The following is a 26,635-nucleotide window of genomic DNA, read 5'->3' on the forward strand; positions in this document are numbered from 1 at the left end:
GATTGACTCCCACATCAGGCTCCCTGCATGGAGCCTACTCTCCCTCTGCCTGTGTCTCGGCCTCTCTCCGTCTCTCTCTCTCTCTCTCTCTCTCTCTCTCTGTGTGTGTGTGTGTGTGTGATGAATAAATAAATAAAATCTTAAAAAAAAAGTCTGATGAAATCAATCTGATAAACACTGAAACCAAAAATCAATCCTCTTCAAATTAAACCTCTTCCATGAGAATCAAATGAAATGATGAAATTCTGGAATATCCTTGATTATTATTCTAAAACTTTGGCTAAGGAATGATAAAAAGTGGGGTAAAGGGATCAAGAATAATTGGTAAACATTTTCTAAAATAAAGGAGAATACTAAGTCCAGAGCTCAACTTCTTTGTCCAGAAGTTCAACCATTTGGTATGTAATCAAAGAGATGGTTGGAGAAGGAGAGATAGAAGAGAGGAGGAAGGGGAGAGAGAGAGAGAGAGAAAGGATGGGGGAGAGGAAGGGTGAGAAGGAGAGAGAGAGGAAGGGAGGGAGATTTATACTCTTAATAATTAATCAGTAGAACTACTGATTAGTGCATACTTCTGAATATAAACCAATCCGTGACAACCCTCATTTTTTAATGTTAGCCAAGCAACAGCCTTATTTCATTAAATTTATTTCTGTGGTGAATCAGCCAGTTCCTAAACAGTCTTGCTTCTTTCAGTACCTAAATATATTCTTTTCTCAGTGATATATCATTATATGTAATCTTATTTAGTTTCAATCGTACATTGAAATTGCATTTCTCTTTTGCTTAGCAAGCAATAAATTTGTTTACTTCTTTGAGATATAATTAGCAGCCTATGATTTCAGTATGAAAAAGAATATCACAATGCTAATAACATTTCTGTATAAAGCAGGCACAATTCTTCATGCAAAGCAGAGATGCCCCTAAGTAACCACAAAGAAAAATGAGTTTATTGAAATAATATGCTTGATCTAGAAGTAAAGCTGAAATGTTAACTGGCTAACTCTGGAGCCAAATTGGCTTTTTTTTCCCTATCATCTATGCTTTATGTTATCATGAACTCTTGGCTTTTCCTGCTTTATTTTCATCTTATTACCAAGTCCTCTACAATTTTTAAATACTTTTAAATACTTTCCCCATTATTTCATAGATGAGTTTATATATGGCTTGGCTTTTTTTTTTTTTTTTTTTGCCATGTGTGTGGTTAAATTTCATGGTATTCATTTACAAAATATCAGTTAAAATCCTAAGTGAATAATCTGTTCAGTCTTCCTATTATAAAATTAAAAAGGCATAATCCTATAACCAAAACATTAGGCTTTTCATTGAGATAATACACAACATGGGATGGTTTAGCTTAAATTAGATATCTATGTATCCTTAAGTAGCCATAATACCTTAGTTAGCCACAATGACTGTGATCTTTTAGAAAGATTACATGACAAACGTGGAATTTTTCAGAAAGATTTTAAAATTTTTCTTCTACATCTTTTAGGAAGCCTATTCTTATAAATGAAATTATAATTAAATTTCATTGTGTAGTTCTCTTATAAGGAGACTTTGACATGTCACTTAAATATAAGGTTATTCATAAACAAAATGTATGGTCTGCTTGTTTTGGGGTAGTCTCAGTTTGCATGTATTTTCCAGAGTTTTTTCTTCCTTTTTTTTATTTTAAGAATTTATTTACTTGAGAGATACAGAGATAGCAAGAGAAAGCACAAGTGGGGAGAAAAGAGATAAGCAGGCTCCCCACTGAGCAGGGAACCTGATATGGGGCTCAATCCCACGACCCCAGGATCATGACCTGAGCCAAATGCAGATGCTTAACCAACTGAGCTATCCAGGCACCCTCTAGAATTTTTTCTAGTAGTTAAATTCTGCCCCCCCCCCCCCCCGCCACTCCAAATATTTCCATTGAAAACTTCTATTTTGAGTTATGAAAAAGATGATTCTGGACTTCTTTCCTGAAATAAGTGATGAGAAAGCTGGGTTAAATATATCATACAACTATTTCTGGAAGTGGATAATAGCACAAAACCATGATACCTGAAAAAAATATGGAAAGAACAAGACTAATCCTACAGTGACAATTTGCTCATTACTGTGCAGAGATAAGAAACTCAGGCAGAACATATCTTTTTCAATGAGCAAATGGAAGGGGGATCAGAATTTGGAAGGGTGATGTGGCTGAATTTGCAGCAAATTAATAGAAGTTAGAGTGCTACACAGAGAAAGAACAATGATCTTAATAGAGCTTCCCTTAATTAAATTGTTCAGTATTAAGCCATGACTACATGGGTGAAAATCTAATTGCTTTCTTTAGATAAATTTTAAAAAATAGATATATTGATAATAAAATGGCAGTCATTAAAAATGAAAAAGTTCCATTCTTAGTATTAAAAACTTAAGGAATTCTGTGGGATTTTTAAAATAAATTTGGGGGCACAAATTCATAGTTATACTTATCAGATGCCAATGAAAAAATACATAGGGGTCTCTGGGTGGCTTAGTCAGTTAATTGTAACTCTTGTTTTCAGCTCAGTCATGATCTCAGAGCTGTGGGAAGAAGCCCAATTTTGTGCTCCACGCTCAGCAGGGAGTCTGCTTGAGATTCTCTCACTCCCCCCCCCCCATATAAGTATGTGCACACGTCCCCTCTTTCTCTCTCAAATAAATACAGTCTTAGGAAAAAAAGATACATAAATAAGTAGATTTTCTTAAATGCAATTTGAAAACAATATTGGTTGAATTTCAAGTTTAATCCGGAAAAATCATTCAAAGTATTATTGAAATATGGTGCAATTGATATTTTTCACTAAGGAAAAATATGGCTTAATAAAAGTGTCTACAGGGGCATCTGAGTGGTTCATCTGGTTAAGTGTCTGACTTGGCTCAGGTCATAATCTCAGGATCCTGGAATTGAGCCCCACATTGGGTTCCCTGCTCAGTGGAAAGTCTGCTTGTCTCTGTCAAATAAATAAACAGAATCTTTTTGATAAATCCACAATAATTATTATAATCCAATCTGTAATTATATCAAAGATGACTATTTTCTAAGAGTTGTTCTTTTTAGTAATTCATTTGTCAAAGTTTCAACTTTTTCTATATTTTTAGAACAAAACTGCATGCATATGAGGTGAAAATTATTGAAACTCATTTGCTTCCATTAATATTTGTAAATTACAACAATATTACAAGCAAAACATACAGATTGCTATATTCATAAACTATTTCCACAACTACTAAGAAGTGGAAACATTATTTGTTTACTAGGGTTAACTTTCTAAAGCAAATTAGTGAACACAATTAAAGTAGGTCTTTTTTATGTAAACAGTACTATGTAAGTGGTTGATTCAGAGAATCAGATATTTAGAAGAAATCCATTGCTTGAGTAATGATAAGACAAAATTTGTACAATTTCCATCTTTCCTAAAGTGATGGAAACCCTACAGAACTCAATGGCCTTGGTCACATATGTTTTATCACTATTTAGAGAATAATCTCGGCAGGAAGCTAGAAGAAACACTAGAAAAAGTTCTTAACTACATTCTTTATTCAATAAGAAGTTGGTTATGAGTCTCACAGTTGCAATTAGGAACAAAAAATAAGACAGGAAAACAGAGGCATTCAAAATCTATGCTAAGCAAAAGAAGACAAATTGTTCTTCAAATGTTTCTGTTTTTCTTATTTTATTTTACTTGTTTTGTTGTTGTTTTGTTTTGTTTCTAATAAACTGACGACTTAGAGACAATCTTATGAAGGGAAACAAAATAAGTTAATACATTATAAAACCACATACATAAAAACAGAGACAACATGTAAAATAATTGTAACTAAAATAGAAATTAATTAATACAATTTGGTATTAAAAATTTTGTATAATGAACATTCCAAATATGCCCCTTTGTATCTATTTTTCAATAAAAACAAAAAATAAGACATCAATCTCTCCCTGCTTTTAAAAATAAAAGTGCATTACTTCTGCTTTTGTTTTCTTCCTGTAGCTTCCTATATGTATGTTGAAGTAAAGTTTAACATAGTTAAATCCCTTCAAGCATCATAAATCACATGTCCTTTAAATTCTCATGTAGCTTCTTCTCAATACAGGCTGACCCGCTGGCTTCACTCTCATGTGTGATTTTTATTAATATGAAATCTTTCGCTTTCCAGTTTAACCATATCCTACAAATACACATCAAGTCAAGGTCATGCAGAAGTGGGAAAAATTCCCTCAGCAAAAATGCTGCCCCAGCTAAAATGATCAGATTTTAATTCTCTCCAATTCTAATTATAGCTCCCTTGTTATTTCTACAACATCTGAAGGTACTTCCTCCTGAAGTCTTGACCCCTCAAAGTTATCCATAAGGGTTGGAATCAACTTCTTTCAAATTCCTGCTGTTGTTGATCTTTTGATTTCTTTCCATGAATCACAAATGTTCTAAATAGCATCTAGAAGGGAGAATCCTTTCCAGAAGGTTTTCGATTTACCTTGTCCGGATCCATCAGGGACACCACTATCTGTGCCAGCTAAATCCTTACAAAATGTATTTCTTAAATAAGAAGACTTGAAAGTCAAAATGACTCCTGATCTATGGGCTGCAGAATAGGCATTGTGTTAATGGCATGAAAATTATATTAATCTCATTGTACATCTCCATCAGAGCTCTTGGGTGGCCGGGTACCTTGTCAATGAGCAGTCAGATTAAACAAATCTCCTTTCTCACTAGTAGATCACAACAGTGGGCTTAAAATAGTAAACCATGCTGTAAATAGATATGCTGTCATCCAGGCTTGGTGGTTCCATTCATAGGGCACAGGCTGAGTAGATTTAACACAATTCTTAAGGATCCTAGGATTTTGGGAATGTTAAATAAGTATTGGCTTCAATTTAAAGTCACCAGCTGCATTAGCCCCTACCAAGAAAGCCAGCTGGTCCTTTAAAATTTTGAAGCCAGGAAAAAAAAAAAAAAAAATTTGAAGCCAGGCATTGACCTCTCTCTAGCTATGTAGGCCCCGGACGACATCCTTCTCCAATATAAGGCTGTTCACCTACATTGGAAATCTGTTGTTTAGTATAGATATCTTCATTAATTATCTTAACTAATTCTTCTGGATCACTCACCGCAGCCTCTAAATCAGTACTTGCTGCTTCACCTTGTACTTTTGTGTGATGAAGATGGCTTATTTCCTCAAACCTCATGAACCAACCTCTGTTAGCTTCAAACCTTTTTTTTTTTCTGCAGCTTCCTTACTTCTTATCATCTTAATAGAATCGAAGAGAGTTAGTTAGGGCTTTGCTTTGAATTAGGATTTAGTTTAAGGGAATATTGTGGCTGGCTTAATCTTCTATGCAGACCACTAGAACTTTTTCCGATCAGCAATAAGGCTATTTCTTATCATTTGTTCATTTGTTGGAGTAGCACGTTTAATTTTCTTTGGGAAATTTCTTTTGCATTCACCATTTGGCTAACTGGTGCAAGAGGCCTAGCTTTCAGCATTTCTTGACTTTTGACATGCCTTCCTCATCAAGCTTAATCATTTCTCGTTTTGGCCTATTGATTTAAAGTGAAAGACATGTGATTCTCCATTTCATTTGAACACTTAGATGCCATTGTAGGGTAATTAACTGGACTAATTTCAGCACTGTGTCTTAGAGAATAGGGAGGCTTGAGGAGACAGGAAGAGAAAGGAAATGGCTAGTCTGTGGAACAGTGAGAACACGCTTAGCCTTTACTGATTAATTTTTCTGCCTTATATGAGCATGGTTCAGTGTGTTCCCCAAAACTATTGCAATAGTGACATCAAAGATCACTAATCACATGTCACCATAACAAATATAATAGTAATATTTGAAATATTAAGGGAATTAACAAAATGTGACACAGAGACATGAAGTGAACAAATGCTTTTGGGAAAATGGCACTGATAAGATTTAATACAGGGCTGCCACAAACCCACAATTTGTAAAAATTACATCTGCAAAGTGCAATAAGGCCAAGTGCAATAAAACTTGATATGCCTTATAATGCATATTATATAACATGTATGTAATATTTTTCCTAGTTTCTTTTTTCTTTTTTGGGGGGGGGGATTTTATTTTTTAAAATAATCACCATACCCCATATGGAGCTCAACCTCACAACCCCAAGATGAAGAGTTACAGGCTTTACTGACTGAGCCAACCACACACCCCTGTTTTTTTCTTTTACAGAGCAGGTGTTTCTTTTTTAAATGATGGCCAAAGTTTTATTTCTTTATGATTATTACTTTTTGTGTCTCATATAAAATCTTCATCTACCCTGAGAGTGTTCTTCTCACAGCTTTATAGTTTTAGTCTTAGTTTTTAAAGATGTACTTATTTTAGGGGGGAGGGCAGAGGGAGAAAGAAAGAGAGAAGGTAGGGCTCAATCTCATGATCCTGAGATCGTGACCTGAGCCCACACCAAGAGTCAGACACTCAACAGACTGAATTGCCGTGGTGCCCATATAGTTTAGTTTTAAACTTACTCATATAATAAATTCCATACTAATTTTTATATATGGTATGTGGTGAAGAAATACTTAAATTACCCAAAATGATCTACATATTCAATGCAATCTCTACCAAATTCCAAAGGCATTTTTCACAAAAATAGAAAAAATAATACTAAATTTGTATGAAATAACAAAAACTCCTGAATAACTAAAGCAGTCTTGAACAAATAGAACAAAGCCATAGCTATTGTTTTCTTATTACAAACTATATTACAAAACTATAGCAATCAAAACAAAACAACGTAATGTTGGCATAAAAATAGACAGAGAGATCAGTGGTACAGAATAGACAGCCTAGAAATAAACCCATACACCTACAATGTCCTAATTTTTGACAGGGGCATAAGAATACACAATGGAGAAAGCATACTCTCTTCAATACATGGTGTTGGGAAAATTGTATTCACACTTAACAGAATAAAATTTGATGTTTGGCTTACATCATTTTCTTATGCACAAAAATCAATTCCAAATTTATTAAAGATGTAAGCGTGAGACCTGAAACTGTTAAATTCCTAGAAGGAAATGGAGGGAAAGCTTTTGGTTAGAATACAAAAGTACAGGCAACAGAAGCAAAAGTAGACAGGCTAAAAAGCTGAAAAACGATATACAGCAAAGAAAAACATCAGTACAGTGAAAATGCAACTTACAGAATGGGAGAAAATATTTACAAACTGCATATCTGATAAGAACCTATATCCAAAATACATAAGGGATTCTTATAAGTGATTATATTTGGAAAATGTTAATTATGCATTATCCACAATCATAAGACTTTCAAATGTACCTAAATCCATAGAAGTCTAAATGATGCCTGTATATTGAGGAGCATAGAGCATAGGTTGAAAAAAAATATGTTTTTTTACCACTAATATACACAGGGTTTGATAAACTTAATTCCTTAAAGAGAGTTATTTCAATTGGAAAATGAATTACTTACTTTTGCTTTATTTGGCATAGTGAACAACGGGAACATTTTGTGTTGTGTGTGTGTGTGTGTGTGTGTGTGTGTGTGTGTGGAGTGCTCAGAATCCAGCATTTTAAAGACAGAAATTCCAAGGTCTTATGTATATTTACAACACTGCAATCCTTCAAACCTCCTAGAAATGTTTTTAAAATGAACTATTAGTATATTAGGATTGGTATGAAGGAACACTTGTTTTTCTTTTTTCTAATTCATAACCAGCTTCCATCATACAATCGATTTTTGTGGGAGAAGTTCACTGCTGAGTAAGCCAACTTTGATATAATGGAACAGTTTGAACACTGTTCTCCAGCTCAATCCAATTTGCAATACACATTTTCCACTGCATGGGGAATTCAAGTTTTTGTATTAATTTTTCAAGCAAGACAAAGGTTGTGATATTTAAAACATTTTACATTTAGAGCTAAATAATTACTTTAAAAGTTAAATGATAAGTTGAAGCATATGCACATTTTTTGTAGCATTAACTAATCATAGAGAGTGATATGAGATGACAATGATTCACAAATTATTCTACTAACAGCTTGTTTCTTAATAAATTTCTCCCTGATACCAGAAGAGCTGCTGAAAAATGAACTCACTCTACATTCTTTGCATTTGACATAATCAATTCTAAGAAATGACTGGACATAGTTATGTTCCCAGGTAATTAATATTTTTTATTATTCTATTGTTTAGAGTAATAGCATAGAACAACATATGTCGTAATTATATGAGGTTTAAGCAAATTAAAAAATGTTAATAGCAAAAATTAGTCCATAATGCTTGTTTTTTGAATTTTATTTATTTATTTGAGAGAGAATGAGCAAGCATGAGTTGGGGGAGGAGCAGAGGGAGAGGGAGAAGCAGACTCTTCGCTGAATAAGGAGTTCAGGCAGGGCTGGATCCAAGGACCCCGAGATCATGACTTGAGCTGAAGGCAGACATTTAACTGCCTGAGCCACCTAGGCACACCCATAATGTTTTTAAAAGTATTTAAGTTTTTAACCATTAACAGGGCATTTTTAAGTATTTTCTCTGTACAATGAAATAGGAAAACAATCATGAATAACTTCATTGTTATAAAAAAATAAACTTTGCAAATTTAGGATTTAAAAAAATATAACATGAATATGGATAAATACAAACGTATTGCAAATAATCCCGTTTATTGTAAAAAAAAATTAAACCTTGATTTAAATAATTAATTTTATATAAATTTATATATAGTTCTGTTAAGGTCAGAAAGCAAAAATTATAAGTAAAATGAAGAGAGGTGATGAAAGTTCTTTATTAAGCTGAGGTTATTTTCTTAAATATTTAATATATTTATCTGAACTTTTGCACTTATTTTCCTGTTGTTATTATCCCATTGCAAGCATATTTTTCTTTATTTTAACTTACAATTATAATACCTAGCCATTTAAAAAATGTTTCATGTATTTGAGCTTTTCAAATTTATTCTATTTTATATCATTTTCAGCCATTGTCTCTTCATAGAATCATTCCCGTTAAGTTATATTCATGTTAGATCTTCTCCTAATCATATATTCAAAAATTATATCTCTAAAATTCACAAAATTTTAGATCTGTCTTATCAAGATGTGATACATAATTTCAAATTTACTTCATAGTTAAGAAAAATAGGAAATTTATGGTATTAAAGTGTATTGAACAAAACTACATTCTGGATCAGTTATGTTTCTTGGTTAAATTCAATAGTTATTTCCTCTGAAAAACTACATTATATACATGCAAGGAACTAAGCTAGATGATGTTTTTGGACTTTCGGTTTGGAGTTAGGCAGGAAGCTTCTCATGTGTAAGGAACAGGAAATAGAACAGGCCAGTTGGTGATGTTACACTCTGGTCACTTCACTTCTACTGCAATTAATGACCTACATTTCTCCTTAATGTCCTTGTGCTATTAGCACAAGCTATAAAGTCCCCAGAGAGAGAGTCATCTTGGCCAAGCAAGCAAAAGTCAATGCAACTCACCTGTATTAGGAATCCTGAAGAAAAGAAAAGTTGACCCCATAAGTCAGAGTTATTTTCTCACCAATACTGCACATAATGGAGTAGAGGAAGTCCCCCCAAAAGGAAATTGGTAAATGTACAAGATACAATCTAAACATGTCACAAGTAGAAATTCAGACAGTTGAATAACATTATTTTTCTTTTTCTTTTTTTTTTTTTTTAGATTTTATTCATTTATTCATGAGACACAGAGACAGAGGAAGAGACACAGGCAAAAGGAGAAGCAGGCTCCATGCAGGGAGCCCAATGTGGGACTCGATCCTGGGATTCCAGGATCATGCCCTGAGCCAAAGGCAGGAACCCAACCACTGAACCACCCAGGCGATCTCAGTTGAATAAAATTCAATCACATTTACAAATGTGCATAAATTATAAATTTTGGAAAATTGAAATATCTTTAAGAAGTACCAGTATATAAGTATTCAAGGCAGTGCAGGTTTAAACATATTAAATTTGAGTTCAGGTATTAGTCAAGTGGGGTATTTTTCTTCACTAAAAGAGAAATAAAGTGAATATTTAGGAGAAAGTTACAGTATTCTTGATAGGTTAATTTTAATTTTGGAGCTGTCTCTACAACTGCAACCAGATTAGCTTTATCGAAGCACTGCCTAAATTTGGGTGTTTAACTTCATGTTACAAGCGGATGGACTGCATGAGTAGAGTCACTGGGTCCCTCCTGAGTGGTGCCATCAGATAGACAAGTAGCAAAATGAAAATATTATTCTACCCAATCTGATTTTGACATGTGTGAGTAGGTCTGGTGTTCATTACACAGATAAGATTGGGAATTGATAGATGAAGTGGAGAGTTGAAATGATATCTTGAAAATTTCTATAGAAATAGAATGCTAAATTAGATTAGGAACTAAAACCTAATTTACAGCTGAAAACAGTGGAATTGAAAATCTGTTTTGTTTGTGTGCATCAGATGATTATAAAATGTTCCCTTCACTTATGGTCACACTCATTTTTTCCTCCACTTTTAATTTAATGGCATCAATATATGGCAAAATGCATTTTTTGATAAAGCATCTTAGAGTGAACCAAACACTTATTCTTTTTTTTAAGATTTTTTTTTAAATTTATTTATTCATAGAGACACGGAGAGAGACAGAGAGAGGCAGAGACACAGACAGAGGGAGAAGCAGGCACCATGCAGAGAGCCTGACGTGGGACTCGATCCAGGATCTCCAGGATCACACCCTAGGCTGCAGGTGGCGCTAACGCTGCGCCACCAGGGCAGCCCCCAAACACTTATTCTTCATGGAGTGCACAGCAACATATTAGGACCTGGAGGAGGGTTTCCAGCAAGGGAAGATGCGAAACATGAATAGAGGAAGTGAACAAAAGTTTCCTCATAATTCATCATCGAAAATTAGATACTAATTTCAGAATACAGAATATTTATGAGTGATAACTACTAATACAAACATTTTGGGTGATATTGTCTTCCTAAAAGCAATGTGTTTGCTCTTTAGGGAGACTTTACTGGCAAATGATCTGTGCCATGAAGTGTGACAGTACAGAAATGCGAAAGTTTGAATGTTGCCTTCCAGAATCATAATGTTGTGTGCCAAGACAAAAGTCAATTAAAAACATAGATACAGATACCTATTATGTGCTCAGTTAAAAGTCCACACACAAAAAAAGACAAAAACAATTTTGAAAAAAAAACATTTAATGAGAACCAAATGTAGAGAGTCTATATTCTTTATATTTTTAGGAAAGTTGAGGTATTTAGTCCCACTTAAAAAGAGCAATAAAAGAATTAGTAAAAAGATAAAACCTAGTGCATCCTTGTGAGTTCATTCAATAAAGGGATAATAAAAAAGATAAAGATAAAAAAAGATAAAACAAGTATGCATTCTTGTGAATTCATTCAACAAACACATTCTTTCATCTATAATTTTCTTCCAAACTATTGCTTGTATGATGGGTAAACTCAAGGCAGATAAAAGATTGCTTACAAAGCCCCACATAGAAAAAAAAATAGGTTCATTCATCTCTGTCTGCAATTTGAGAAAGTATTATGGATGTTGTGTATTATGCAATGGCTATGTTTATTTTTCACTAGCTTCTAGGAACCTATTGTAAGGAAATTTGTAATAAGCCAAAAAGATTATAGGGTGTCTCCAAAGAAAAACTGCATTTTGTTTAGAGCAGAACGTTCTGGTAGGTACTATCTGATTCTACCCTGTTAGGACATTTTTTTAAAAATTTACTTGCTAAATGAGAAATATTCTGTTAGGTTTTGTTTTGTTCTCTCTTTTAAAGAACTCATTCATTTTGTAAATTGAATCCTAATTGAGATATTTGTGATCCAACTATTTTTGCATTTTAGTTGTCAGCTTGGGATTTCCCTGGGTTCTCACAGATATTGGACCAGGAAGATTAGAAATAGCTTCACTGAAACACACTAACTCTCTTGATTTCAATATTTGTTCCACTTCCTCTACAGTAGTTCAATGACCTGAACACTATGCTTAAATACGTCTGTTTTTTCAAACTAGCATGGATATTTTATTTATATTTGTTACACATGATTTTGTTTTATATTTTATGTTGTTCAAATGATCACATGGACACTTTATAGGTTTGTCTATATTGTTTCTAAAGAATTCCGGGATACCTGCTATCATGTAGGTTAGGTATCTATGGCTGTTAGTTATCAATAGCTGTATAAAAATTACTTTATAAGTTAGTGGCTCAAAATAAGATACATTTATTATCTCATAGCTTCTGTGGGTCAGGAGTTCAGGCAAGGACCACCCACAAGGCTGTACCCTAAGGGTCAGCTGGGCCAAGGTCATTCCAAAACTCCACTAAGGAAGGCTCCATTTTCAATTTCACTGAAGTGGCTGTTGAGGGCCTCGGGTCATTTCTTGCTGTTTGATGAAGGTATCACTTCTTTGCCCAGCTTGTCTCCACATCATTGCTTCTGCAGTAACATGGCAGCTTGCTTCCCCCAGAGACAGAGAAAAGGAGAGAGGTTAGGGAGATAGAGGGGGTTAAGCAAAAGGAAAGCCAGAGTGTTTTAAAATCTAATTTCAAAAGTGACACTTTGTTACTTTTGCCATATTCTCTTGATGAGAAGCAAGTCACCAAATCCAGCCCACAGTCAAGAAGTTACATCACTGGAATAAGAGTAAGCAGGGGTCATTGTGAGATTGTCATTGTCATTACAAGCTGTCCATCACACCATGGGAGCACAACAACAAAAACCATGCACTTTCGACAGAATTATGTGAACCGATGTCATACACTTACATGGATTTTAGGCATCAGCATCTCATACCTAAACCTACTGGCCAACAAGGGTAGCTTAAAACATAATAAAAGGATAATAAAAAATGACTAGCTAGGAAGTTAATAAATCATCAGGCTATGCTCTTCCCTGTGAAGAGTGTCTACCAGTTATTACTGATGATAAATAGCTTGATTTCTTAGGTCTTCAGCAATTAGGTGTTTTTCCCCCCTACAATTTAACATCCATCTCAAGGAGGAGGTTGTTTCATACCCTCAAATCCTGATGATTAAGAGAAATGAGAAATCTTCTAAGCATAAAAGTGTTGGTTGTACAAACTATATAAATGTCAGGAACACTGGATTGATTTAATAGGTTTACAGACTCATAACAGAATTCTGCTTCAGTCTCATTACATGAAGTTTCTGAACATCTCTGATCACAGAACTTGCTAAATTCTGAGACATGAATATTTTAGAATCAGTCTCTTGCACATTCCCCAACACAAACCATCTTAACATCCTGATATTTAAATGTACAGTTTCTCCCATGTCTTCATTATTGAGTTAAATGTACCATGATATTATTTTTATATGCATTTCATCTTTGAAGATTTATAGAATATTAAAAAGTCATAGGTAGGGAAATGGAGATACTAATAATGCATGGTTAGTAGGACTCTGGGCTAATGTCTGTGTACTGACTTGAAATGGTTTCCTAGGTACATTTTTTCATGAAAGAATTAAGGTGTAGAACTGCCTTTTAACTATTTTATCATTTTTTGTATATGAATATTTATATATATACATATGTATATGTAAAAATTTATCTGCATAAATCTCCAAAATAATACAGAAATAGTTGCTTTGGAAATAAGAGCATCAAGTTTCAAGTAGAGCATCATTTTTCACCAAATACTCTTGCATTTAAAAAAAATTATAAAAAAATAAAAAATAAATAAATAAAAATAAAAATAATTTATAGCTTTCTTGTAATAAAAAAATTCAAAGGAAAAAACAGTAATACAATTAATATAAAATAAACAATTACATGATTATTGCAGAAATAAAATGTTAACTATGATTTGGCAAAAGTTGCTTTTATATTAAAATAAACATTAATAATTATGATAACAGCTATTAAAGAAATAGGCTGGTTAGTTATTTTATATGTCTAAAAGGTAATTATTTCTGTGTATATTTGCTATAATAACTAATTCATGATTACACTGAATATATTTTTATTAAAATATTTGTTAACTGATAAAAATATTTTTAATAGTTACACATACCTGTAAAAATTAACCACTTGAAAATATACTTTATTTTTCATATGCAAATCTATATAAGTGAAAAATTGCTTATTTTTTAATAGCCATTCAAATATCATATATCTTTATTATATTTTGCTCATAGCAATTTTGATATATTTTCTAACCTTTAACAGAAATATTTCTTTATGTGAATTCCAGAGCATTACATTTCATGGTCTCATAACAACCTCATTAGAAAATATTATTCATTCTTTATGTCCTGCAGACATAAAGGAGAGTTTTCTACCTTTCTTGGCTATTCAGTAACAGATTTTCCTCTTAAAAATCTAAAAATGTATAACATGGGATGTGTGCAAGAATTATCTGAAAGCCATATTGTATCATCCTAATCCAAGAAAGTTTAACTGCTTTTAATTTTTTTAGGTTATGGCTTTGTTTTCTTATTTAAAATAATATCAAGCTGCCTGACTGGCTTAGTTGGTAGAGAGTGCTACTCTTGATCTTGGGTTTGTGAGTTCAAGGCCCATATTGGGTATAGAGAGTACTTAAAAATAAAATCTTAAAAAAAATTGTATCCTTTTAATATCCATATCTATCTTTGTTAAAGATATTTTTTTCACTTAGCAGAACTAAGATAACTAATTTTAGAAGACTTAGATAAAAATCCATTTTGTTTTATTCCGCAAGTTTCTTTAATTTGTCTCTAATGTTGAGTGGTAGATGGCATTAATAGCCTCATATCTTCAACTATTTTCTATGCTGTTCACTTTCTTTCTCTTCCATTTGACTTTGGGCTGTTACATGATTTAATTTGGGCAATAGAGTAAGATGGAAATGACAGCTTGTCAGTCCTGTGCCTAGGTCAAAAATGATATAGTTTCTGTTTTCCTTCTCACTATTTGGTCATCTCCAAGGGAAGCACATGTCTAGACAAGCCAGATGGTCTTAGAAGGAAGAATTTTCATTGCTATTATCTTGGTGATATCGTTAGCAGTGATATATTATATATAAGTAGGACAGAGTAAACTATCACCAAAAAAATGAAAACTTTGATGCTTTTTGTGAAAGGACTCTGGTACAATGAGAATGTATTTCCTTCAGAGAAAATTCATGACTGAATGAAATAAAAATGGTAGAAATAGAGATTTTTAAAAATATTTTTACAGTAAGTGCAACTATAATGTTAGAAATGTAATCTACAGGGGAGCCTGGGTGGCTCAGTCTGTTGATCTCTTGATTCTTGATTTTAGCTTTCAGTTCTTGATCTCATGGTGGCGGTTCAAGCTCCACATTGGGCTCCATGTGGGGTATGGAGCCTACTTATAAAATAAAATAAAATAAAATAAAATAAAATAAAATAAAATAAAATGTAATAAGTTTAAATTCAAAATAAATGTAATGTATAATAGAAAACCACCTTTGAACATTTTTCTAATCATGTACTTATTCATGAGGAGTTGTCTTTGTCTGTGGGAACATTGTTCCTATGTTGACAATATATATCTTCAGAATAAATATTTGGGGCAAATTGCTTTTGAAAATAGTTGTTTTTAAAAATGTGAACTCTTTCTTTGAACTTGTATATTCTATGGGTTTTGATAAATATACGAAAGAATTTTGAGTTAATTTTTGTAAAACATGTAAGGTCTGTTTGTAAGGTAGAAATAAAAAATTTAAATAAAACATATCAATAAATTGTGTAGTTAATTACTAATGATAAAAAATTCATCTAGGAGAAAGTTTATAAGGTAAATCATCGATCTGTTGAGCAAGTGTGCCGTGATAGATCTTGAGTATTTGTTGAGACCTTTTTTTTTTTTTGGCTAATATGATTGGAAAAGATCTTGACTCTGAGTTAAAGGTTCAATGAAGTTCGGTATGGACCAGCCTCCAAGACACTAAAGATGAGCTACACAAGTCATTTCTGCCACCACTACTTCTAAGATTTTTATTTTAAGCCAAAAAATATTATGAACTAATGCTGGTGTCCTGAGAGGTCACTGGGAGAAGCCAGAGTGCCACATTATCAGTTTATTCATCCAGCCTATGGAGATAATTGAGTGATGACGAACCAACGCTTGCCAATACCCACATGTATGAGTTTGGAAGAAGATTATTCAGGCCTGATGAAGGTTGGGATAAGCCAGCCCCCCAATGAAAGACCCTGAACAGAATCATTTAGCTAATTTGTTCCTGGATTCCTGACCCACCAAAAACTGTGAGATAAAAATGTTCATTTTTTAAAGCTGTTAAGCTGTTAAGTGTTGTAGTGATTTGTTTTTTTAACAGTGGTAATGAATGTGCTAATTTGAAATTAGCGGTTTGGCGCCTGCCTTTGGCCAGGGCGTGATCCTGGAGTCCCGGGATCGAATCCCACGTCGGGCTCCCAGTGCATGGAGCCTGCTTCTCCCTCTGCCTGTGTCTCTGCCTCTCTCTCTCTCTCTCTCTCTCTCTCTCTGTGTGTGTGTGTGTGTGACTCTCATAAATAAATAAAAAAAAAATTAAAAAAAAAAAAGAAAAAAAATTTTCTCATTTCATTGCTAACCTATCATTTACTTGATATACTTGTTCAAAATGCTCAAAATTATACCCCAAAAGTGTAGACTATTTTTGACTCATAAGTTAATTGATCAAATGCAAGTTTAGGGCAGCCCCAGTGATGGAGTGGTTTAGCGCCGCCTGCAGCCGGGGGTGTGATCCTGGTGACCCGGGATCAAGTCCCACGTCCGGCTCCCTGCATGGAGCCTGTTTCTCCCTCTGCCTGTGTCTCTGCCTCTCTCTCTCTCTCTCTCTCTCTCTCTGTATGTGTCTTTATGAATAAATAAATAAAATCTTTAAAAAACAAATGAAAGTTTAGTGGGATTGATTTATATGCTACATATAATTCTGTAAGAAAAAAAAACAGCATGCTCGTTTCTTATGTTCAATCTCCTACCTAATGTATAAGCATCAGTGAGTTAAAAGTATACCACCTATTACTTTGATATCTCTTTCAAAATATAGAATAGAACCTGTAGAGAGTAGATGGCTACAAAAATTTTTTCAAAGGACAGATTTTTTTAAATTATAAAAGAAGCATGATTTTTAAAATGTTGACTAAACCAAAGAAAACTATTAGAAGTTTCATGAATGTTTTTAATTCCTAGGCTTTGTTTTTCAAAATATTTCATTAATTATTACACTATGTATAACCTTTAAACCAATACATCTCAAATGGCACTAACATAATTCACTACATCTAATCTTCATATTATTTTAAATCCTTCTAATAATTTGAAGAATCTTGTTTCTAGTCCTCTCTTTTCCTAGTGTTCTAGTATATTTGAAGTTTTGAAATTCTACCATTTTCCATTCAATAGACAGTGAAGTTATTGAATGGTTATCTTTCTAATTTAGTAAAACAGAATATATACACACAAACGGAAGGATAACGTGAAGTGTTAACACTGGCTGCCTCTAGCTATGGGTATGTATAATACACATATACATACATATATAATTTCCAAGGCCATTCACAAAATTCAGTAAATTCCAGTCTTAACCATTTTCTTATTCCATGTTAACACCACTGCTACTACATAACCTCACCTTTTATATGCACCTCATTCCAGTTTATCACCAATGAAAACATTGATAATTATGAAGGTACTGGGATGCCTGGGTGGCTCAGCGGTTGAGCGTCTGCCTTTGGCCCAGGGTGTGATCCTGGAGTCCCTGGATCGAGTCCCACATCGGGCTCCCTGGATGGAGCCTGCTTCTCCCTCTGCCTGTGTTTCTCTGCCTCTCTCTGTGTGTCTCTCATGAATAAATAATTAAAATCTTAAAAAAATTATGAAGGTACTGTACATTAGGAGTTTCACCCATCCAATTTATGATTAGCAATGGTTATATACTCACTGTTTGGGCTCTGATTGGTCTAGCTCCAGAATGTCATGATTAGAGTCTGCATTCTAGAAGTTATATTAACTTGGTTTCCTCCCTAAAACCTTAGTCTTAGAAACAAGCCATTCACATGATCTTGGCATGTGATCTCTGGAAACAAGAGCAAACAGATGGTAAGATAAAAGAAGAGGAAAAGAAGAATGACCACCCTGTCATCAATAGTAGCAACTGGATCTCGAGCAAGGGACTCATTAAGGAGCCATGTTGAATGTATTTTATTATTTTTGAGAAACAGAAAATATATGTGCACTAACTCCTAAATATTATTTTACAAGGTTTACCCCGTAGGATGTTAAATACTTCACATTTCCTAATTTGTACATTCATCAGAACATCAGAATATGTATATTCTACATCATTTCATATGGTGATGAAATATAACTTTTAGGTAAGAAACAGAGAATATACGCTAATCTTAGGCAAGGGGGGATATTGTCGGCATACATGTATTTACCATAGTAACAAACAGTTGTCTTGAAAAGATGAGTTGAAGCACAAGGGTTGTTCAGTTCTATTTCAGCTACCATAAAAGACCTAGACTTTTAAGATATAGGGAAGAAAAAATGTTTTCTAGAATAACCTCAAGAGGTGACCAACACTTTAAAGTGTTTAATGAAATTTACACTGACTCTTTCTGATCATATTACCAAAACATTTTGAAGAAAAATACTAGAGATATTAAAGTTTTAGAATTTATTAAAAGGACAAAAAATATTGTCTTAACAAATGAATGTTTTTAACTTTACTGATACTCAGCATAAAATTTGCTCTCAGACTAAAAAATCACAAACACTGATGGCAAGAGTTTTACTGTAGAACAACTAATTTTTTACACTTATTTATTCTGACATTGAATCCCAGGATATTGTGATGAAGAAAAGGGAAAACACATACACCACAGTGCCTAAATGCAGACAAATATTTACCAAAGCCACTTAGGGGACATTTTCTGTATTACAGAGAAGACCTTGTACCAGCCCTCTCAGTAGCAAATGAAGAACATATACCTGAAAGAAAACAAGACAAATATAACAATTACTGAATAATTAAGTAGACAGTAAAATATTAATCTCATTATTATATTCTAAACATCACAATGATGCCTTATCCTGAACGGGAAATGCATTGTTTTGTTCTAAAACAATTCACATTATATAATAGAGATTTTTTTTTTGCCTTAGAAACCCTGATTATCCCATTGTGAACTGTAGAATTTTCAAAAGATAAATACTAGAAAATATTTTAAAAACCTAGATTTAAATGTATGTGACATCATAAAAAAATTCCATGCCATAAAATACATAGGAAAAAAGGGGTGAAATTGCTGTTTGCAGGAGTAAAATAGTAGCATTTTATGAGTTGGGGAAGTTTTATGATACTGCCTAATGATTTTCTTTGTTTGGCCAGTGTACAAATGTGTCACATCCATAGTTTGCCATGCCTAAATTGCTACTCTGCTCGTATGCATGGCTTTCCTCCAGTTATTTTATGAACGTCGAGCTTATTAGATTTCATTGTTGAAAATGCCGTTTCCTCAGATTTAAGGTGGGCTGCATCACCTCCATGGTGGATTTCTTCCACAGTGCACTTGTATTTAATGACAGTGTCTATACATCACAAAGTAAAGTGGTGACTTGACAACTACATATGTGGCCCATTTTATTTATGGATCAAGAAAGGAACAGGAATGTCTAACTTTACCACAACCAAAGTTTCTTAAAGATAAGAAAACTGAGAGCCAGGGAATTTAAAAAGTTTCTCTAAGGTCTCCTTGCTCTCTGCTAAATGTAGTTTGCCTTACTCCAAGATACAGTGGGTAAATTCAAAATTAGAATTAATATATGTGAGATTCCAAATCATCTTGATTGACCACATTAAATCAAAAAAGCATGTTAAGAGTCTAATAATGTCAACTTTTAAAATCCCCAAATTCATTGAAATGGGAAGAAGATGTAGAACCAATCATTTCAAAAACTTCATTCTTAGAAGTAGAAACAAAACCTAGGAGTGTGAAGCGAGTGATCCAGGATCACACAGCTGACAGAAATTATAGAATTATAAACATATGTTCACATAAATTTGTTCTTTTTTGTATCATGGCATAATAGGACTTTTGAATTCAATGCCCTGAGTTTCTAAATTTTTCTAGTAGCAGCTCTGTGATAATTACATATCTAAATATAAAGAAAAAGAACTATTATTCCTTTACGAATCTATGGCATTTTTTTCCAAAAAAAAGAGATAAAGATAATCTATACTTTGATTATAGACGAAATGTTACATTTTCTTTATATGCTTTTTTTCAAAGAGAAAAATTGGGAAAAGTACTGACAAATTCTAAGAAATGAAATATTAACTTTAAACATATTTGTTTAAATGTCAAAGTATTAACTTTAAATTTTTCTCTACAGTTTAACTTAGCAATGTATAAATCATGTAATGCATTTTTGTTGTGATTTTAACATGGCAAAAAATTACTAGCAGGTTCACAGATATGGAGGACATGATCACTTAGTGTGATTATGTTGAAAATTGCTCCACATATCTTGTGTTTTAACCAGAAAATCTCCCAGTAATCATCTAAGACCTCACATTGAGATCCACATACACAAAAATATATATAAAGCTATCCCAAATTCCTGCCAAAAAAGGAGAATTTATATGATCCAAATAACAACACAGAGGTAACAGGATATAACAACAGAAGACACTAATTGAAATAATAACAAGGCAGAGGGATATGGAAGGATCCTAGAAAATATGAATCTTGGCTAATTTTCAATTTATGAATTAGACATTTTCAGGAATTACTGAACTAAGAAATTGTATTATTTCTATACAATTTCCAGCCAACCCTGGATACATTTTTAATATTTATTTTCAATTATACTCTTATTAATTGTTCTTTTTGTCTCTTTTTATTCTTTTATTTTTTCCTTCTTTCTTTCCAACCTTCTTTCATTCCTTCTTTTTTCCTTCCTTCTTTCCTGTTTTCTTACTTCCCCTTTCATTACTTTTTTCCTTTCATTATTCCTTTTCTTATCTTCTTTTTCATTTTTTGAATACCCTTATTTGGAAAGATTCAGTAATTTTTACCACTGTAAAAAGTTTTGCCCATGTAAAAACTACTACCAAGTTCTCTTACATGGATAATATCCAACAATGGTTAGTCTTCAAATTCTGAGCATGCCAATTTAGTTGTATTCTTCTTAGGGTTGGTAGATAAAATACAGGATGACAGTTCATTTTGAATTACAAATAAACAACAAATTGATTTTTAGTGCAGATACATTTCTTGGGATATAACAAGGCATCTGTATTTTTATTTGTTAATCTGGCAATCTCTTTTTTTTTAATATGGCAATCTTTGTTTATTCTATTAACCTCATGTGAAATGATAATAAGAATTCTCAGATACAGTCACATGGATTTTTTTTTTTAGCTCCACACTTCTGAGTTTTCTGAAATAGTATAAATTAAGAACATGAGCTTTAAAGCCAGGTAGTTCTGAGCTTGAATCATAATTGCATAAATCTGATCAAATCACTTTACCTCTCCAGACTCATTTGTTGTTGCTGTTGTTGTTTCATTTAAATAAATAGTAGAAATGATAGTAAAAGCTTCAGAAACTGTTGTGAAAATTAAATGATAATATGTAAAGTAACTGGCAGACAGTTTTCCCTTATAAAATACTTATTTCAAAAATAAAATAAAATAAAAATTTAAAACTTCATCATTACACTAAAATAAAAGCTTTCTATCTCTTTTGAAAATGCACCCATTTATCTCTAATTCAGAGAAAATAATATAAGTCTCTTCATTATTTTGTTTATATATTAACTATAGCCATCAATTAAAAAAGAAGTGAGGAGGTCAAGATGGAGTCTACAAAATTGCAAGTCAGAATTCGGAAGACTATGACATGTTTTGAAAATATACTGTAGTAAAATAGATAAGTTAGTAAATACAGACACTGTGAACTTTGGACTAAAGAAAGCTGGGTTTAATTCCTATTGCCTTCCACATGATCTGTGAATTTGTCTTTACCTAGAAAATTGGAATAAAAGTTTCTTGTCTATTTGATGTCCTATTAAAAGGACTATTAAATTTAAAATAATTGAGCATAACGAAGATACTAATACTACCACTCATATCTGACAGTTCTGTATCTTTTTATTTTAATCTTGTTTTTATAGCTGTTTTTATTATCAGTTTTTTTTTCATATTTTCTCTTTATGCCTTGTAAAACTTGTCTCTATTTTCCTTCGTCTTCTCCAATTAAACAGTTTTCTTTTTATATCTTAAAAAATTAGATTTATAGATGCTCCTCTCAATTTATGATCGATAAAAAAAATTTTCTCAAGTGTTAAAATGTATGAGATATGAAATCTTGGATGAAATGTGTAAATGCTGCCTTTCACCTTAACCTGATGAGTAACTAAAGTTATGAACAGCTCATGATTGAAAATGAGAAGTTAATGACTACATTGCCTAAGGACAAAGAAAGGTAATTTTATAGATAAGAAATTTACTGTGTTTTCAAAAAGAGATCCTTTCTAACAATCAGTTATGCTTTTACAAGTACTTTAAATATGTGAGTTAAAAATTGGATAATAGAGTAGTATAGACAGAAAAATTGACTTCTCAGTCAATATGGAGAGATTTTATGTCCCCCAGGAAACTTTCCTTAACAATGAAAAATGGATGAATTGGAGGCAGGAAGATGAGGCAAGAAAGAAGTTATTACTCATAATTTATCAGAATACATGTTAACAGAAGTTTTAAATTATTATTCAATAAATTAAGGAGAACAAATTATTAGGTTTAAAGTTTTTTTAAAACTTAGTTTCCAAAAATATAATAAGCAGCCAAAGAAGAAATAATATATGAGCAAAGATCCATGGACTACACAACTCAAGGGCCAAATTACAGGACATTTTTAAAAGGTTGTAAAAAAGAATAAGAAGACGCAGAAGCAGCAGCCAAGACCATGAAGGGTTTATAAATCCTAAAATATTTACTTTACAAAAAAGGTTTCAGATCTTTGACATATGGCATATATCTTAATTATTATATTAACTTGTTTTTCTCCCCTGAAGTAAATTTTATCAGTGAGATATAACTCAGTTTCCTTTTGGTTTAGTGTGGGAATGAGAACAACAACTGCTTGACCATATTTAAATGTCACTATTGTTTTTAGAATTTAGAGTAGAAGAGAATTACTAGATTTATTTATTTATTTATTATTTATTTATTTATTTATTCATTTATTTATTTAGTATTTAGAAGATTTTATTTATTTATTTAACAGCACAAGCAGGGGAAGCAGCAGGCACATGGAAACAGAGAAGCAGGCTTCCCACTGAGCAGGGAGCTCCTGGGGTCTCTCTTAGGGCTTGACCCCAGGACTCTGGGATCATGACCTGAGCTGAAGGCAGACACCCAACCACTGAGCCACACAGGCACTCCAGAGAATTTTCAGTTTAAGCTTGAGACAGAAGAAGTAAGTTAAAGACAAGAACCTAGCTGAGTTAAAAAAAAAAAAAAAAAAAAAAAAAAAAAAGAACCTAGCTGAGTTGGACTCAAGAACTGTAAGTAGTGAAATTCAATATTGACTGGAAGTGTCCAGAAAGATACCAAGATTTCCTCATTTACTAGATTCCTGGGGTAATAAGTTACCAAAATTGCATATCAATTACATGTGCATACATAACCAGAATCAAACAGAGTAGGTGCTAAATACATAGGGTTTTTAATTTTTTTTTATTTTTTTTTAAATATTTACTTATTTATTCATTAGAGACACACACAGAGAGAGGCAGAGACAGAGGCAGAGGGAGAAGCAGGCTCCATGCAGGGAGCCCCATGTTGGACTGGATCCAAGGACCGTGGGATCACACCCTGAGCCAAAGGCAGATGCTCAGCCACTGAGTCACTCAGGCATCCCAAAATACATAGTTCTTAAACAAATATCACCATTTTATACATTGCAATTTAGAAAACAGGTAGTAAGTGGTGTATGTTTGGGTTCAATTAAAGCCAATGATGTATGTAACTTGCTGTAATAAGAGAAATATGGGCAGCCCTGGTGGCTCACCGGTTTGGCGCCGCCTTCAGCCCATGGCCTGATCCTGGAGACTCAGGATCAAGTCCCACGTCAGGCTCCCTGCATGGAGCCTGCCTCTTTATCTCTCCCCCTCTCTGTGTCTCTCATGAATAAATAAATAAAATCTTAAAAAAAAGAAAAATATAATGACATATCATTAAAATCAGTTAATATATTTGTGACAGTTACCTGAATTACTATAAATTTATTTTTGGTATCTAAATTATTGGGAAATAATTCTGGGTAATGTGTTCTTTAACATGAATTATTTGCAAAACAGAAACCAGCAACCGGTGAGTTTGCACTCAGAACCCTCGGAGGATGCAATTTCAATTGTGATGAACAGGTAGCAAATGGAGGAATGTGTGGTAACAATAAACACAATAAGAGTGTTCCTTGTGTCTAGGCCAGTCCTAAGTGTATTACATGGATTATACAAGAGCTTTGTATAGATTATCATTGGTTGAACAAAAGACAGCTTTACCTTTCACAAGGCACAGACCATGATTGCAAAAAATATTATATAGGAAGATCATTTTTGCAAGAAATCCAAAAGACTCTTCATTAAGTGCTCTTATGTTGGAGATGCTTATTGTGGAAAACAGACTTTAGGCTGCTGTATTTTCTCTGAGTAATGTCAAATGCCAATTTTAAATCATCTTCTCTTAAGAGTATTGTGACAGATGAGCTTTCAATGAATGAGTTACTGTTCGCTTTTTGATATCAATTTCCCAAACTATGTCACTCAAATCTATTCTGAGCCACTTATGCCAATGGCAATTCCAAAAGAAGTTTTACAAATATAGGTTCTTGTGCCAGGTATTATAGTAATGTTGTTCTAACAGTTTATCCTCAAAAGAATTATAAAATATTGATAAAATATAAATACTTCAGATTTTGGAAAGATTAATTCCAATAATATTTTTAGTACAAATAGATACTTTAAGATGAATTCATCCTAAATATACTTCTTCATTGACATTTTCCCTGGAGTCAAATATATTTCATAATGTCATAAATCCATAGGAAATTTTATATGATCGTCTGTATTCTTATATCAAACGGAGGGAGGAATATATTATCATGAAATACTACTCAATATGATACTTTTAAATAGTCATTAGTTGGCAGAGCCATGGCATTTGTAGTCTAGTAGTGCATAAAATTCATTAGGAAGTTCTTAAAGAAACTCAGGGCATTTTTTTAAGTATTTATTTATTCATGAGAGACAAAGAGAGAGAGGCAGAGACATAGGCAGAGGGAGAAGCAGGCTCCATGTGGGGAGCCCGATGTGGGACATGATCCCACGACCCTGAGATCACACCTTGAGCCAAAGGCAGACGCTCAACCACTGAACCACCCAGGCATCCTTAGGCCCTTTTCATATTTAACTAACATATTTCACTAATAAATTATATAATTATATAATTATATATTTATATTTATATATATTTGCTCACGTGTTGAAAATGAGAAAAATATTTTAAATAAGGACATATTATATTTTTGGACTATTAATAAATTAGTTGTCTGTACCAGTTAGCATTACTATCTGTCAGGCCATAAAACTGATTCTTCTTAGCTTGGCCTGTGATGTTTGGGTTTAGACTCTGCTCATCACATTTTTCTGTCAGTGAGCAGGTGTGTTTAGGAGAACTAGAGAAGTGTTCTAGAAATCTGAGAGGAAGAGGAAGTCTTACCCTTTCCTAGTGTCGTCTTAATCCTGCCAACATGAACTTAACAATGGCTCTTTGCCCTGGCATTTAGGTTTAATGTCCAGTTTTCCTCTATTCCCAGAAGCTCCCTTACAGATGGAAGCCCAGTACTCTAATACTCCCCCAACAAGGGTCCCCAAAATGCAGCTGCCTCTTCACTTCTGGGGTATGGCCACCAACTGGCAACACTCTCACTTCAGAGGGCCTGGTCTCAGCTCCACAGAACCTCTTCTCCAAGCTTCTAGGCTCCAGTGACCTAAAGTTTTCCCTTTGTTTGCCAAAGAAGTTCTAGAATCACTTCCCCATGTGTTATTCCATATTCTTCTTTTTGCTTTTCAGTTGTTGACTAACAACTGGTAATGAGATCTTGATATTAACTCTTCCTTATAAATGAATGATGTAGTTTCTGTTTTCTTTATTGAATCATGACTTAATCTTTAAATAAAGATTTTATTTTTTTTAAAGATCTATTTATTCATGAGAGATACACAGAGAGTGGCAGAGACATAGGCAGAGGGAGAAGCGAGTTTCCCACAGGGAGTCCCATGCGGGACTCCATCTGGGGACCCCAGGATGATGACCTAAGACAAAGACAGACTCTTAACCACTGAGCTACCTGGGCAAGATTTAAAGGTTTGACTTCTCCTATCAAATGTCTGAAGAAGTATTTTTTATGCTAAATAAATTTTAAGCAGGAAGAAAAATATTTTATTTTTCTTAATTCCTTATCCCCTGTATTCTATAATGGATTTTAAATTATTAGTGAATAGAAAAAAAAAATAAAATATTACTGAATAGAAAAGGGAAAAAAAAGGAAAATAA

The 26,635-nt window shown here is 33.2% G+C and overlaps 2 long non-coding RNA genes across 6 annotated transcripts in view; one reads left to right on the plus strand and one right to left on the minus strand.

Moving 5' to 3' along the window:
- Window positions 1-26,635, plus strand: part of LOC144307445 (uncharacterized) — a 478,537-nt gene that overhangs the window by 445,484 nt on the left and 6,418 nt on the right. For 2 of the 4 annotated variants that reach the window (XR_013374325.1, XR_013374327.1), the window contains exons 6-7: window positions 8,076-8,164; window positions 10,630-13,650. This is a non-coding gene — a long non-coding RNA (uncharacterized LOC144307445). Of the gene's footprint in view, window positions 1-8,075; window positions 8,165-9,697; window positions 10,598-10,629; window positions 13,651-22,305; window positions 22,500-26,635 lie in introns of those variants that run through there. The other 2 variants (XR_013374318.1, XR_013374319.1) reach the window with 2 other exon arrangements.
- LOC144307446 (uncharacterized) lies at window positions 11,751-26,185 on the minus strand. Of its 2 annotated transcripts, XR_013374333.1 has the most exons (3): window positions 25,799-26,081; window positions 18,919-18,999; window positions 11,751-12,492 (listed from the first exon to the last, which is right to left on the minus strand). It is a non-coding gene; the product is annotated as an uncharacterized LOC144307446 (long non-coding RNA). The 2 variants fall into 2 exon arrangements; XR_013374332.1 differs by lacking the exon at window positions 11,751-12,492 and having other exon boundaries at window positions 18,671-18,999; window positions 25,799-26,185.

The sequence above is a fragment of the Canis aureus genome, chromosome 38 (assembly GCF_053574225.1).
Source record: "Canis aureus isolate CA01 chromosome 38, VMU_Caureus_v.1.0, whole genome shotgun sequence".
NCBI lineage: Eukaryota > Metazoa > Chordata > Mammalia > Carnivora > Canidae > Canis > Canis aureus.